At 34.5% G+C, this 16,805-nt stretch overlaps 1 pseudogene; it reads left to right on the plus strand.

The window, feature by feature from the left end:
* The first annotated feature begins 5,204 nt into the window (after positions 1-5,204).
* Positions 5,205-16,600, plus strand: LOC126728352 (probable leucine-rich repeat receptor-like serine/threonine-protein kinase At3g14840; annotated as a pseudogene).
* Positions 16,601-16,805: the final 205 nt, after the last annotated feature.

A 16,805-nucleotide genomic window follows, 5' to 3' on the forward strand; every position in this document is an offset into this window, starting at 1 on the left:
ATTTATTTATCAATTTTATAACCTCAAATTTGCCTTGACAATTATTTTCAAAACTCAAGGTAAGAATTAAAAAAAAAAAATTAATGCTAAAAATAAAAATAAATAAAAAGAGTCAGGTTTGAAACTTTGGTAACGAAAAATTTCCGAAATTCGATTGCGAACTAATTACGGAGGGCATCTAGTTACCAAAATTTTTAGTGAAATTTGTGGTATGCCTAAGGACAGAGTCAGAACTTAAAATTAGGGGACAGCTTTGCTACTGGTTCTGTGTTTTTGTGTCTCTGATGTGTGTGCTATTTGATAAGAACAAAATTGTTTTGTTTAAAATTTTTAAAGAGTCAGGTTGTTTGTTTTAGGTGAAATTTGTTGATTAGACTTAATTTTTTTAGTTTTACTATTGATAGTTTTTGTTATTGGGCTAATTTTTTTGGGCTTGTATATTTGTTTTAGATTTTAGATCTATAAATTTTTTTATGATCTTTAAAATGAGAAAAATACTAGAGTTACAAACTTTTTTTTACAAATTACTAATATGATAAGAGATTATTAATAATAAAAAATAATGAAGTATTGGACCCAAATGCGAAACAATAAAAATTTATTACCTTATCAATTTGTAAAAACATAGAAAAGATCTTGCCTATGACAATTAGAATGTGACTGGTTTAGCTAGATATCTGGGCTGGCTATACCAATAGGCCCAATTAAAAAGCTCAATACAAAATAAATATCATAGCAAGTCCAAAGCGCCATGTCCAAAAAAAATGGGGCGCTCGAGCAGGATAAGGAAGGAGGGCGGTGATCGGCTGCGAACGACAACACCGTGAGCCCCCTCAATTACAACCCTTGTTGATTAAAATTTTAGACGTAACTTTATGCAGTGGCAGCCCTTGGTGAAATTGCTGATCAATTGGGAAAGAAAGACTGGAATTTCAAAGTGAACCCGTGCACTAGTAATGACCAAAGCTGGACAACAACACAAGTCAATTCAAATCAGCTATACTACAACAATACTCTCAAGTCTCATCTGCAACCTAACTAACGATGGTGTATGCCCTATCAAAAATGAAAAAAACGGTGGTGTATGCCACGTTGTTCAAATGTACGTACTACTACCTTTTTTTTTTTTGCTAAAAAAAAAAAAAAAGATGGGCACCCACTCACATGACACGTGTACCACCAGGGCTTGTGAGACTATACAATACATTTGTAGAAAGTGGTATTTGCGTTTTGTATTGGCTTAAAAAAAGCTTGCTTTTTTTACTATTTAGGTCATTTTTGTTACTATTCAGCTTATTTTTATTACTATTTATGAGCACTTTTTGATATTATTTATGAGTTTTACAATATTATTTCAGCTACTTTTTAGTTTTATTTATAATATTTTCAACAAATTTTTTCAGTTTCAACTAAATAAGATGTTCCCAAACGGACTCTAAGCTTACTCTTATTGATTGATTTATTTATTTATTTTTATTTGAAATCCAAACTAAGGAAATAGTGCGCAGTGCATTTACACTTGAAGTAGTGCTACAAGCACGGGTTTTTATCAGGTCCACTATTGACATAACTTTTATACTTCACTAAAAAAAAAAAATTAAAAAAAAAAATTCTTGATTAAAGTTCAGCTTTTTAATCCTTAAAGCAATAGGGAACAAGAAAGATGACCAAATGGGGGTCAAGGCTTGATTATTATGTACTTGAGTGGCACAATATTACTCGACGTGGTGGTTGGCTCTAATACCAAATAATACAAACTTAATTATGGATAGAATTCATCTTGATGGCTTGTAAGAGAAGGGTGTCTAAGAGCTTATACACACATGGTTAAACTTACACTTAAGCCACTTAAAACACTATGATCATAACCCTCCTACAATATATATATATATATATATATATATATATAACCTCATGCCAAGATATAGGTTCTGGTTATAGTATGCCTTGGCATATTGTGAAGGTGCTCAAGCTAGCTAGAGAGATAGACATTTGTAGTATTCTAATCTATGCACTTTCACCATGCTCCAAGTTCGTATTTCAAATGAGAATCAAATGTTTCACATTTGGTTGGATTCTGATTTACTTTTGAGCTAGCAAATTTTTTCTTTAGGCATAAATACGTGAAGTTGACTCGTGTTCTAGAGGATTTAAGTTTGAAGATTGGTGTTGCAGGTCTGAAAATTCAGATTGTATTTAATTTTTCTCCTGTAAAAATCCTTGTCATACAGATTTCTTAGAGTGCATGGTCTTGCTGGTATACTTCCACCAGCTTTTGCAAAACTACCCAACCTGAAGATTATGAAAGGAGAGTAACTATTATTTGTGTTGATATTGGGCCTATGTGGCTTGAATTCCCGAGCCCAAATTTGGTCACCTTAGTTGACCGAATCCAAATTGTAAAAGGATTGCTCCTTTGCCAACTTGGTTAATAACACACACACACATATATATATATATATATATATTGTTATGTGCTGCACTTCAAATGATTCCCAATAGCCTAGCAAGTGCAGCTGTGTGAGAGAGTTATTCCTAGCAGCAGCCGCATAAGAAGAAGAATAGTATTTTCTTGTCTTGTGGGTGAGAGAGAGTTAGGGTGTAATTGGGATTTGGGTTTCTTGAGAGTGTTATTGTGCACTATTGTATCTCCTTATTTTTTATAGTGAAATTTCTCCGTCGTCTCCGTGGAGGTAGGCAGTTTGCCGAACCACGTAAATTCTTGTGTTCTTTGTGTGTGCTTGTTATTTGATTTCCACTTATTTACTTTTATTGATTTGAGTCCTGGGGTGTTATCTGCATAACAAGTGGTACCAGAGCAAGGTTAGGATTCAATCCTTTAAATACAGTAAAGATGTCAAGCACAAAGTATGATGTAGTGAAGTTTTGTGGTAAGGGAAGTTTTTCACTTTGGCAAAGGCGAATGAAGGATCTCCTAATTTAACAAGGAGTTCACAAGGCCTTGCTTGGGAAGGAGAAGAAACCGGAAACGATGAAGGATGTAGAATGGGTAGAGATGGATGAGAAAGCAACTAGCGCTATTCGTCTCAACCTAGGTGATGAGGTCATTCACAACATCCTAGAAGCAAAGACCGCAAGGGAGGTTTGGGAAAAACTAGAAGGTCTTTATATGAGAAAGAATTTGACGAACAAGTTGTACGTGAAGAAGCAACTATATATTTTGCATATGAAGGAAGGTTCAGATCTGTTGGAGCATCTCAACACATGTAACATGTTGAACACCCAACTGTTAAGTTTTGGGGTGAATTATGAGGATGAAGATAAAGCGTTACTCTTATTAGCGTCGCTTCCTACTTCTTTTTATCATCTAGTGACTACGTTGATGTACGGGAAAGAAACTATAGTACTCGAGGAGGTGACCAGTGCTCTTTTGTCACATATAAAGATGAAGCAAGATTGCAATGGTTCTCAGGCTGATGGACTTATTGTAAAGTCTGAGTCAAGCAATAGGGGTAGAAGCAGGTCAAGAGGATGGAACTCCAACATGAACAAATCACAGTCTAAATCACGTGCAAAGAAAGATGTAGAGTGCTTTTATTGTCACAAGAAAGGGCACTACAAAAATCAATGTAAAGAGTTGAAAGAGCATTTAGAGAAGAAGAAGAATGGAAAGAAACCCCTAGAATCAGCTAGTGTTGCTGAAGAAACATCAGATAATAGTGAAGTTGGTGCAAATTTACTTTCAGTTTCATCAAGTAACAATGTTCTATTGGAATCTTAGGTTTTAGATTCAACATGCTTATATCATATGACTCCAAAGAAAGATTGGTTTGACATGTATAAGCCTTACAACGGTGGTATGATCCAAATGGGTAATGATGCTACATGCCCGGTTATTGGAATTGGTACCGTGAAGATCAAGATGTTTGGTGGAGTTGTGAGAGTTCTTAGTAATGTTAGGCATGTTCCAAATCTTAGAAAGAATTTAATTTCTTTAGGAGTATTAGATGATTTGGGCTATTCATACTCATCAAAGGGTGGAATCATGAAGATTACCAAAGGTGTTTTGATGGTGATGAAGGGACAGAAAGGAAGCACGCTTTACAGATTGATTGGGAACACAGTTGTAGGAAGAGTTGCAGTTACCACTCCGGTGGAGTCCAGCACTGACGACACAAAATTATGGCATATGCAACTTGGCCATATTGGTGAACGTGGTATGTTAGAGTTGCACAAAAGAAATTTATTGAATGGGGTGAAGACATGCAAGCTAGACTTCTGCAAGTATTGTGTGTATGGGAAGCAACATAAAGTTAGTTTCAAGACAGGCTCTCATACAAGTAAGGGTGTTCTTGATTACATTCATTCAGATGTTTGGAGTCCAGTATCAGTTTCTTCTCATAGCGGTGCTCAGTATTTCGTCAGTTTCATTGATGACTACTTTAGAAATATATGGATTTATTTTATGAAGCATAAGTCTGATGTGTTTGGCATATTTTAAAAAGTGGAAAGCACAGGTTGAGAATCAGACTAGCAGGAAAATAAAATACCTTAAAACACATAATGGACTAGAGTATAGAGATAAAGAATTTATAAGATTTTGTGAATTAGAAGGCATTACTCGTCACTTCACAGTTAAATGAACTCTACAGCAAAATGAGGTTGCAGAGAGAATGAACAGAACCTTAGCAGAAAGAGCCAGATGCATGAGATTGAATGCAGGGTTGCCTAAGGTGTTTTGGGCAGAGACAGTTAACACAGCAAGCTTCATTATTAATAGATCTCCATCATCAGCCATTGATTTCAAGATTCCAGAAGAGGTTTGGTCAGGTAAACCAGTTGATTATTCGAGTCTAAAAATCTTTGGTTGTCCAGCTTATGTGCATGTGTAGAGTGGAGAGCATTCTAAATTAGATTCGAAGTCAAGAAAATGTGTATTTCTTGGTTTTGAAAAAGGTGTTAAAGGCTACAAGCTTTGGGATCCAATCTCAAAGAAAACGGTGACCAGCAGAGATGTCATATTTGATGAAGCCTTTATGTTGAAACAAAATGAAGCAGAGACATGTGATAATAGTCCACATGAGAAATTAACTGTTGAGGTGGAGTTTGATGAGAATAGTTCACCCAGTGATAAGGGTGATGTTGAGATTGATCCACAGTAGCAACAAGAAGAGCCTTATTCAATTGCTAAAGGCAGAGAGAAGCGAGTTCATAAAGCACCACAGAGATATGGCTTTGAAGACATGGTTAGCTTTGCTCTTATAACTAGCAGTGGAGATCCATTGTCTTATAGGGATGTAGAAGAGATGGGGTCACTACAGAAGAATAAGACTTGGGAATCCTCTAGTATATTGACAAATCTAGTTCCAACAGATAAGTTCAAGAGCTACTTGGACTTGGTTGATGTTTGTAGTTTGTAAGCCCTTAAGGGTGAAGGTGGAGGCAATGGAGGAGTTTGCTCATGTAGCTTGATCAATTCAAGCCAAGGTGGAGATTTGTTGATATTGGGCCTATGTGGCTTGAATTGCCAAGCCCAAATTTGGTCACCTTAGTTGACTGAATCCAAATTGTAAAAGGATTGCTCCTTTGCCAACTTGGTTAATAACATATATATATATATATATATATATATTGTTATGTGCAGCACTTCAGATGATTCCCAATAACCTAGCAAGTGCAGCCGTGTGAGAGAGTTATTCCTAACAGCAGCCGCATAAGAAGAAGAATAGTATTTTCTTGTTTTGTGGGTGAGAAAGAGTTAGGGTGTAATTGGGATTTGGGTTTCTTGAGAGTGTTGTTGTGCACTATTGTATCTCCTTATTTTTTATAGTAAAATTTCTCCGTCGTCTCCGTGGAGGTAGGCAGTTTGCCGAACCACGTAAATTCTTGTGTTCTTTGTGTGTGCTTGTTATTTGATTTCCGCTTATTTACTTTTATTAATTTGAGTCCTAGGGTGCTATCTGCACAACAATTTGTTTTACTACGTACCTGAAAATCGGATTAAGTTTCTTTGAACAATTTCCTCTTGATTGTAGTGATCTCAATGCTAACTACCTCAGTGGTAATATGCCACAAGAATGGGCTTCTATACAGTTGGAATATCTATAAGTGACTTCTGAGTTCAAGTCCAAGTTAGCCAATAAGTGCTCATTCTTACTGATTTAAGATAATGAATTCACTGCAGGTCCATCTCCACGAACAACTTATCAGGACGAAATCCAACCTACTTGGGAAAAATTACCACTCTTAAAATATTGTATGTTTTTTAGTATCTTTCTTTCTCCCAAACATTTAGACAGTAAAATTATATCATTTTTTTCATTTGCTCTAGCTATAATATTTAAGATTATATTCAGAAGCATATAGAGCAATCAATTTTCTGGAATTGTTCCCCCTGAGCTTGGAAATTTGGTTAACTTGGAGTACCTGTTAGTGTTTCTTTCTTTTCTTTTATTTAATTTTTCAAATCACATTTGATAGGTCATCTCTAAATTTTCACTGATTTTCTTAATCACATAACAATTGAAATGGTCTAAAGTTTCCTTTTGGTGACTGTAGCATTCTTAGCGCTAACAATCTCACAGAAGAGTTGCCAGACACTCTCACTAATCTAAACAAATTAACAGAATTGTAAGTTGGTGGTATTGATTCCATAGGTGTTCTAACAGTAATTTTGGTATTTTCATTGAAAAGGTAATCTTTGGGGTTTGTATTTTGTTCAATCTTGTTTCCATTTTGGGCCATGTGCAATAGAATTAGTAGTAACAACTTCACTGGAAGGATACCTTACTTTTTTCAAACTTGGAAACAACTTCAAAAATTGTACGGGCTTTTCTTCTACATTGTTTTTAAAATATCTTTTTTAAGTAAAGGTTTCAGGTGCGATCTCAATTTGTTTGAGCTGTTTTGTTAACAAAGAGATCCAAGCTAGTGGTCTTGAGGGGCCCATTCCTCCTAGCATTTCTGCCTTGAGTAATTTAAATGAGCTGTGAGTTCTACCTTCTAAGTTAACGGTTCTTGAGTTGCTTAACCTCTAAGATACATTCATGTGATTTTAAATTTACAGTATTTATATCTGAAGAGCATGACAGTTATTGATGATGCAACTCTATTCAGACGAATTAGTGATTTATTTGGAGAAGATTCAAAATTTCTGTCCTTGCATGGCATGACAAACATGAGTAGATTGTATGTCATTATTTTGTTGTAGATGGTATAAATTAGAATAATACACTGTTCAAATCAGTTTTCCTTACATGAATTCTATATAAATTTCAGGTTGTTGAGGAACTGTAATATCTATGGACCAATCCCTCCTAATATTTCAAATTTGAAACAACTTCAGATTTTGTACTTCTCCTACCCTTTATCTTTTTCCCTTTTATTTTTCATCTTTTACTGAAAAATGTGTGAAGTGCATAGTGCAGATCCCTATAATTGGATAGAACCCTTATTAGAGCATGATATTAAGTTGAGTTGAAAAAAAAATGAAAGATAGGGTGAAGAGAAAACAAAGAGGAAGAAAAAAAAAATAAAGATAGAGAGAGAGAGAGAGAGAGAGAGAGAGGAAGGATTAGGGTTTAATCAATCAGTCCCTAGATTGAAAAACATCGAAAATTTTCAACAAAAAAAAGAAGGGAAAAATCACCAAAATAATCAGGGGCTGACAATCAAACTATGTGGTCATCAAAGTTTGGTGACTGTGACTATGCCTGTCAGTGTTGATGTCATCAAACGGATGCTGAAGTCAGAACACTTCTATCATTTGATGATGATCTATAAATGATGCGCGCTTTACCTATGAATGATGCCTGTGCCTAGATAAAGAAAAGTAACAGAAAAAATTCTAATTAAAGTTGTTAATAAAACCTGTTACAAGATGCATCTACAATGTTTAATGAACATTTTTGGAATATCTCTACTTGGTTGTTAAAATATTTTATTTTATTTCAAAATTATTTTAATTCATGCTTTTTTTAGTTGTGCACATTTGGTGTTCAGCAGAACAGTCATTTTGTAAACCTTCTTCCCTACTATGATGACATCTACATTGTTACATTCTTGCGGAGATCTCAGCTTCAACAAATTGGAGGGAAATGTTCCAGATTTAGGTGGTCTAGCAAGGTTGGATTACACGTAAGCTTCACAACCAAACCCTTATGGCCTGTTTGGATAGAGGAGGGAAGGAGGGGGAGTAGAATAGGGTTGATTAAAAATAAGCTAATTTTGTGCTAAATCTATTTTACTCTACTCTACTCCCCCTCCCTTTCTCTCAATCCAAATAGACCATTAATTAGGTTCAATTATAGAGTAAATTCAAACTAACAATTAATAAGGAGCTAAAACATTAACAGATTACAGATACGTAACACAGCTTGGCTTTTGGCTGATGTCCATGGGTTAATGTGCAAGGTCACTACGTATTATTAGCATTTATCTCCATCACAACCCCTAATCACCAAATAAACCTAAAACTAGAATCCTCTCCATCCGCTATATCCTTTAATGTAAACCTAAAAGGACCCTTATATAACCAAGACGTTACAACAGAAAGTAGAGTATGACCTTTTAATATCGTAATGCTATAATAGTTAGTGCTGGCTGCTTCCTACTATAGTAATGGATGGCTTGACTTTTTGGTAGTCTAGGTAGTTAAGCCTATTGTGTTCACATTGTACAATTCCTTGTTTTTACTAATATAAATTCTTATTTTGATTCATAATATATATATCTTTATGCTTTAGGTGCTTAACTAATGATATTGTCTTGTTTGCTAAATAGGTTTTTGACAAGCAACTTGCTCACTGGGAGTATTCCAGAGTGGATCAAGCATAGTACCCGGTATGGGTTTTCCTCCTTAATTCTTCATGAATTTTGCATAGTGTGGAGAACAAAGTTTTTAAAATTGTTTTAACATGATGTTATATACATTACTCTGGACGACGCTGATTTTGAGCTGGCCAAAGAAGCACGGAGGAAAGAGCTTGAATTGACGCTGGATTAAATTTGACAAACCAGTTGTGTTGACTTAGGAATAATGCAATATGAAAGATAGCTTAGAATGCTGATTCAGACTGCATGTTTCATGCATTCAATCATACCACTAGCGAAGAAAGACTTGAACGAGGGCATTGAATGACAGTGAATTAATTAAATTCTAAAAAGGCCATGTTTTCAACGTTGTTGTTTCCAAAATGTTGAAATGATTTCTTTTAACAATTATCTGTCCATAATAAATTGTTTCTAGTATAAAAAAATTGATCAAAATGCTCTTAATTAAAAATTACCTTTGTACTTGTTCAAATTTATGTTGAGCTTTAATAATTATGTTTTACTTACAGCAATATAGATATTTCTTACAATAATTTTTCAAAGCGTTCTGCTCCTACATCACCCTGCCGAGATGGACTGTAAGTATCTGCCTTCTTGAGCGTAATACACTTGCTATCTTTAGAACCTTTCCAGTTTTCCAAAACAAAGTGTTTTTTTTTTTTTTTCTAATGCATCAGAAATTTTTTCAAAAGTTCTTCCGGTAAAGACAACTTGTAAGCTTCAAACTTATGAAATTTTAAGGAGAAATTTTTATTTTTTATTTTTTTCCTTTATCACTTTGATTTTGGATAACTAACACAATTTATCTACTACACAAATTAAGAGAACTTCTTGAGTGCTTGGGTGAATCTCCATCTTCACAAGGTAATTATTTATATATATATATATATATATATATATATTCAAATCAAATTATAAGGTACATGCTCCAGTTATCTTGTTGGGGCCTACTCTTTTGGAACATAATTTCTAAAATGAAAAAAAAAAAAAAAAAAAAAAAAAAAAAGAAGAAGAACTTGGTTAGATAATTCATATTGCACAAGACAGCTACAAAAATGAATTCACAAGACGATGGAAATTTTATTTTTGTTCTATTGTGTTTGCCTGTATGTGGTTGTCATTAATGTGGTGTTGCTTTTATGTAGATTGGTATTCATTGCATATAAATTGTGGTGGGAAAGAAACCACCATTGGACGCCAAAAATATGAAGGGGATGAAGACGCAGCTGGTCCGACAAAATATTTTCATATGAAACCTAATTGGGGATTCAGTAACACTGGTCATTTTTGGGATATTAGTTGACTATTTAGCAAATAATGTATCCATACTTGAAAATTCCCAACTATACACAAGTGCACGACTATCTCCTCTTTCAATCACATATTATGCCCGCTGCCTAGCGAATGGAAATTATACTGTGAAACTTCACTTTGCGGAGATCGTATTCAGAAGCACTGTATCTTCTTATAATCTTGGGAGGCAGATATTTGATGTGTATATCTAGGTAATCCATCACATTTACTTTTCTCTATAGGTTATAGTAGAGGATTTGATTGATAATTTGCTGCAGGAAAAACTGGCATCGAAAGATTTTAATATTGAAAATGAAGCACAAGGGCTTGATAAAGCGGTCATTAAGAATTTTATAGCTGTTGTTACAAATAAAGTTCTAATGAATCGGTTTCATTGGGCTGGGAAAGGGAGAACAGTTGCCCCAAAGAGAGGGATCTATGGTCCGCTTGTGTTAGCTATCTCTGTGGAATCTGGTAAATGTATTGGGTTTGATAATCTTATTGTTGTCCAGCTTCTTTCATGCTTGGATTTGATTGACATACAATGTAATCATAGCAATTTGGTGGAAGCAGAACTACATAATTATCTACAGTTAAAATTTGAAAAGAAAGACTGAAAACAAGCTTATAGCATGCATTTAGATGGAAGACATCCAAACATTTTATCATCTTCTTTTTACCACCATTCCCCACTAGTTTGCCTTTGAGCCATATATTGCAATCTTGCCTTTTATTTTTTGTATTGTGCTACATATATTTCAGAATGCAAAATTTTAATCACTATTCTTAGCTATGTTTCTTTTTCTGTAAATCGTAGTCCCCCTATTGATGGCAAGATTGTGGTTGGAGCTGTAGTTTCGATGCTACTCCTCATTTTTATGATTTTAGGCATTCTTTGGTGGAAGGGCTGTATGGGAGAGAGGATATCAAGGGAAAAAGGTAATCAGTTGTGAAATCTTGATATATAAATTATAAAGGACAGTATTCATTTTCTCCAACTATGGTGGGAAGTTGGAACAATGTGAAGAAAAATTTTCCAAGGGCTCATATATTGTTGCAGTTCAATATTTTACTTTATTTTTCTATCTACTTCCATAGATGAATCAACATTCCAAAGTACACCATGCAAAGAACATGAATGATTGCTAGATTATGAGCATATGACTTATCTTGGGGTGATGCATGACGATTGGAGTGATTTAGTTCTAATAATGGTGATAATTGAGCTTATGTAACCATGCAAAAAACTCATATTGTTGCTATTTCGTAAAATCTGCATAAAATGGATGACTTAAGCTAACTATAGTTGAGTGAATGTCTAATTATTTGCAAAATATCTTGGCTATTTATTTAGTTTTTCACTTCTAATAAACTTTTTGTGTAGAAGTATGAAAAGAACCAAAAGACAAGATGTTGTGACAACTTGGGTTTGAGTTCCATTTCATATATTTGAACACCCCCCTTCTCTCTCTCTCTCTCTCTCTCTCTCTCTCTCTCTCTCTCTCTCTCTTAAAGCTTCTTTGTGATGAAATGCATATAAAGGCTTTTGCTTGTCTTCTCATTCTTTAAGAAGGTACCTAACTACTCAAGAGGCATGCATCAATTTGGTTAAAAATTTGTCTTGTTATACTGTAAGATGCAACCTAACGTCTAGCTTAATGCCTTTGGCAGAGTTAAGAGGACTAGACCTACTAACTGGTTTTTTACATATAGACAAATAAAAGCTGCCACTAATAACTTCAATGCTGTAAATAAGATCGAGGAAGGTGGTTTTGGATCAGTTTACAAGGTATCTGATAGCTATTTATCTATTATAGGATGTGTGTGTGTGTGTGTTTCATCTTTTGCCTTTTATTCTCCTCCTGATCCTTGAGATTTGGAGACATATATTATGAGATACATGCCTAAAAATATATATTTCTCAATTCCTAATGCAGGGTATACTATTAGATGGTACTACAATAGCAGTTAAGCAACTTTCTTCAAAATCAAAGCAAGGAAGTCGTGACTTTGTGACTGAAATAGGCATGGTATCTGGTTTACAACATCTGAATCTTGTTAGATTGTTTGGATGTTGTATTGAAAGAGAACAATTATTGTTGGTGTATGTGTATATGGAAAACAATAGCCTTGCACGTGCCTTGTTTGGTAAGCTAATGCTTTATATCTACAATGCATTTTATGTTCATAATAGAAGATTGAGGAGAAAATGCTTTTGATAAATTTTATTGATTGGGTTCTAAACATCAATTTCAGGTCTTGTAGGTGGCCGATTAATATTGGACTGGCCATCAAGGCAGAAAATATGTGCTGGCATAGCAAGAGGTCTGGCTTTCTTACATGAGGAATCAATACTGAAAATTGTTCATAGAGACATCAAATCTACTAATATATTAAGGGGTTACCTTAACCCTAAGATCTCTAACTTTGGTTTGGCCAAGTTTTATGAAAAGAAGAATACCCACATCAGCACCAGAATTGCTGGAACCATGTGAGCTACCTTCCTTTCTTTTGCTCTCTATTTACTGTCTTTTGAGTTTTTTTTCCTATTCTTTTCTGTTTCATCACCTCTGCAAATCTTGATTATGAGTTCATGTGAATAAATATTGATCTTATGGTCTCTAGTGCTATGTTGCTACACAGAATATGATAGTAATTTTTTCAATGAAGTCTTTGCACATAGACAAATATGTAAAGTACTATGAGATAAGTATTGGCCAAAGTACATTTGACACTTTAATTTGTAAGTGTTTGGTATCTACATGTGATACATAACCATACTCATAGAAACTCTTTGCAGCATGGTTTCACATTGATTAGATACAAGGACGGAGCTATTTGATGACCTTGGGAGGCAATGACTCCCCTTGGAATTTATAAAACAAAAGAGAAGTATATAATATTTTATGAGTTTTTTGAATTTGGGCTAAAGAAAATTGTTCTTGGCCCCCTCTAGCCACACAAAATATAACCTTGACCCCTTTAACCAAAAAAAATTAACCCAAACAACATTCAAGAAAAAGTAGCCCAAACAACATAAAAAGTAAAGCCCAAATAAACAAGAAAAAAGCCCTTAATAATTTTATTAGATCTAAATTGATCAGATCTTCGAATCAACATTTCAATTTCAGCCCTGTTAATTTTAAAGAAAAAATTTTCCTAAAAAAGATAATACAAATACCAGTCGAACAAAGAGAGAGTGTGTGTGATTTTGCCCTCTTTGATCCACTCATGACACTGCCGCCGTTTCTACTTCATCAGTGAGACTGTGTGTCCAATCTCCATCTGCTTCATTAGTGAGACTCTAGTTTTTATCCTTTTTTTGTATTTTTGCTGAGTTGCTCTCTCTTTCTTTTTGTGTCGTTTAATTTCTTATTGTGTAATCTCTTTCTCTGAACGCCATTATTACTGCTTCACTTTATTTGACTTTGAAATGAGTTGGTTTTTTTAATAGTTATAAAGTGGAGTATAATGTGTTTTGGGAGTTGCTCTGTTGCAACTGAACAATTAACTCAGTTGAGATGTTTTGTCTTTTTGTTTAGTGGAATAGTTACTGTTATGTTTAGCAATTAGTAGATAGTAAGATTAAAAATGCCACACCCAAGCGAGTCATGAGTCATGACACACTACACATTGGTCAATGGTTGATGCGCACAGAAACAATTACATAAGTTCCTAAAGAGATTTTTTATGTACAAGGAAGTGGTGTTTGATACTTTGCTCAAACTATTCCAAATTATAAATTTATGGTTAACAATTGTCATACTTGGTTTGAAATAATTATTTTAGTTATGATGATTTTTGAGATTTAAAATAATGCTATATTCCTTTTTGATATATAATTGTTTCGTAATTTATTAAAAAATAGTTATTTGTGTCTTTCCATTTGTTATACTAAATGGATGCTAGTTTGAATTTTCAAGAAAATAAAAAAAAATGTTTATACTTTGCCCCCCTCGATAGAACTCCTGGCTCCATCCTTGATCAGATAGGGTTCATGCTTTTTTATCTATAAGACAAAGTGACACCCTCTAATTTATAGTGTTGACAATTTTTTATTCCACATTACTCATGCAATATAAATTCATGTCAAGTTTCTAGTAGAAGAGAAAATTTTCAAGTTGCAATGAAGCATGAAGAAAATATATAAAGTTACCCACCAAACGTTGCTCCTGCTCTACCTCCATATGCAAGAAGGAAAAACTATTTTACAACATTCCAATTTTTTTTTTTTTTTTTTTTGGGAATCTTCACAATTATCAAAGAACAACCTATATCAATATATTAAATGACTGGGAAAAGTCTTGATTTTTTTTTTTTTTTAAATTAGACTATTTACTATATATTCTTTTCTGGAAATCATTTTCCATAATGGGGAGTAAGGCTTCCTATCAACCATCTCTCCCAAACCTCACAAAAGTGGGAACCTTGTGCACCAGATACAACCTTTCTATCGCATGCTCAGATATAAGATCTTTGTTGTTTGCTCAATTGCATGGCTCCTGGTTCATGTAACTCAAGCACTTTGATCTACTTTCCCAAATTTAGAAAACATAATTTTTCTATTTTAATTTACTTGTTATTGTTGCTTTTATTGTCTTGTCATAATTTGTAGTTCAATGAAGTTAAACTCAATTATGGTGGCTTTGTTAATTGCATGATTGGATGCATAACTATAAATTGGATAAATTGGTGCTTGGAAACTTGACAGATATTGCACTTGTTGATTTAGAAGTTCATAGGATCATACTAGCGAACCAATTATCATAGCTTAACTCAACGTATGTTTTGCAGAGGCTATCTGGCACCAAAATATGCATTATGAGGGTTTTTAACCTATAAAATAGATGTTTATAGCTTTGGAGTTGTTGCATTGAAAATTATTACCGGAAAGAACAACATGAAATCTAGACCTAACGAGAACTGTGTGTGTCTTCAAGATTGGGTAAGTTACATCCTTCTCATGTTCTTTTAAACTTGTGGCTAAAGCACATTATAGAACCTAGGTAAAGTTTGCTTCTTTTGGAACTTCTCCATTTGACTAGGTCAACCTACTTTATGTCACCCTAGGCTCAATCCTAGGAAAATATATTTCAGTTTAAAATTGTTTGACTATGGGAGGCAAGAGTTTGGCCAAGTAAGTAGTACATTTTTGCTTGCATGTTAAACGTTCAAGTTGCATAACTAATATGTCTTCATTGAAATTAAGTGATATGCGGATGATATCTTAATCTCTTGTTAAAACGGTTTTCACCACTGGAAAAGAATTACTTTGATAAATATGTGAAAAAGATGAAACTGCAAAAAATGTTGTTAACAAATTGCTTTATCAATATTTCAATTTTTTTTTTTAAAGTTGTAAGAACCAAGTACAAGAATTCTGGGCCTTAGATCCCTTGGGCTCACAATTTATTTGTAGTGGGTTTAAGGATTTCCTACAATGGGTCGTTCTCGGCAGAGAGACTCAAAGCAACACTCAGTTGAAATACTCTCTCCTTGACTATTTTCTCTCAATTTTTCTGAACCCCTTCTTCTCCCAACTTTCCTCTATTTATAGTGAAGGTTAGTGGGGAGATCATGATTACAATCACCGTTAGTGCTACTGAAGGTCCAGTATTATCCGGTTAAAGTGGTTGTTTAGGTGAAAGGGCGGTGCAGCATTTATGATCTTGGAACTTGGTTCCATTTCACCGATTATGTTTGGCAACTCACGTTCCCGTGCATATCATGTCCTTCCCGGATATGACTCATGCGCTCTTCCGGGAAGGATCAACCGGTCAACGCTGGGAACTTAATACCCAAAACTTGTTTTTACTCTAAGGCAGTTTCAAGAAGGGCATAAGGTAACTGGAATTTTCTGCTGGGCCTGCATCTAAGGCCGGTATGGGCTTGGGCCCGGGGCCCAAATGGGTCTGGGCCCAAGGACAGTATGGGCTTTGGAAGCTTGGTGCCGTACAAAAGCTATTCTTTTATTAATTTTTTTTTCATCATTTAAATTGGTAGCCTACTGTATGCTCAGTGCTCACTCGAGAAACATCATTAAAGAGAATTAATTTTTTCTTCTTCTTTTTGGTTCTCATTCACTTCCAAAACTCTTATTTTTTTTCACTTCAAGACATGGTTTTACAACAAAAAGGGAATTTGATGGAGTTGGTGGATCCAGAATTGGGGTTTGAGTTCAGTAAAGAAGAGGCACTTATAATTATTAAAGTGGCTTTATTATGCATTAATCCATCGCCAACACTTAGGCCCACCATGATTGCCGAAGTGAGCATGCTTTAAGGACGAACAATTGTTCAAGAATTGATCATGGAAGCAAGTATTTATGCAAATGATGTGAGGTTTGAATCCTTTGAAGGCCAATGTCGTCAGACCCTATGAGCAAGCTCAAGTGATAGTCAGAGCCTCCTTCAGTCATCAAATGCAACATGGATTGGCTCTTCTTCTACATCTGCCCATGATCTCTATTCAATTAATCTCGACTCTCAGTAATATGAGGAGAATGCTACTTATCTCCAGCCGTTAATGATAAAATTTAAAAGAATGAGCAGTGTGATTTTAATTCCATCATGACAACTTTGTATGGGACTAGGTTGATTGTGAGATAGGGCTATGCCAAGGGCGCAATCAGTTATTTAGAAGGCCATAGACGACATAGTCTAGATCTGTTCATGAAAAAAAAAAAAAAAAAAAAAAAAAAAAAAAAACTCTAGAGCTTC

Source organism: Quercus robur, chromosome 5, assembly GCF_932294415.1.
Source record: "Quercus robur chromosome 5, dhQueRobu3.1, whole genome shotgun sequence".
NCBI lineage: Eukaryota > Viridiplantae > Streptophyta > Magnoliopsida > Fagales > Fagaceae > Quercus > Quercus robur.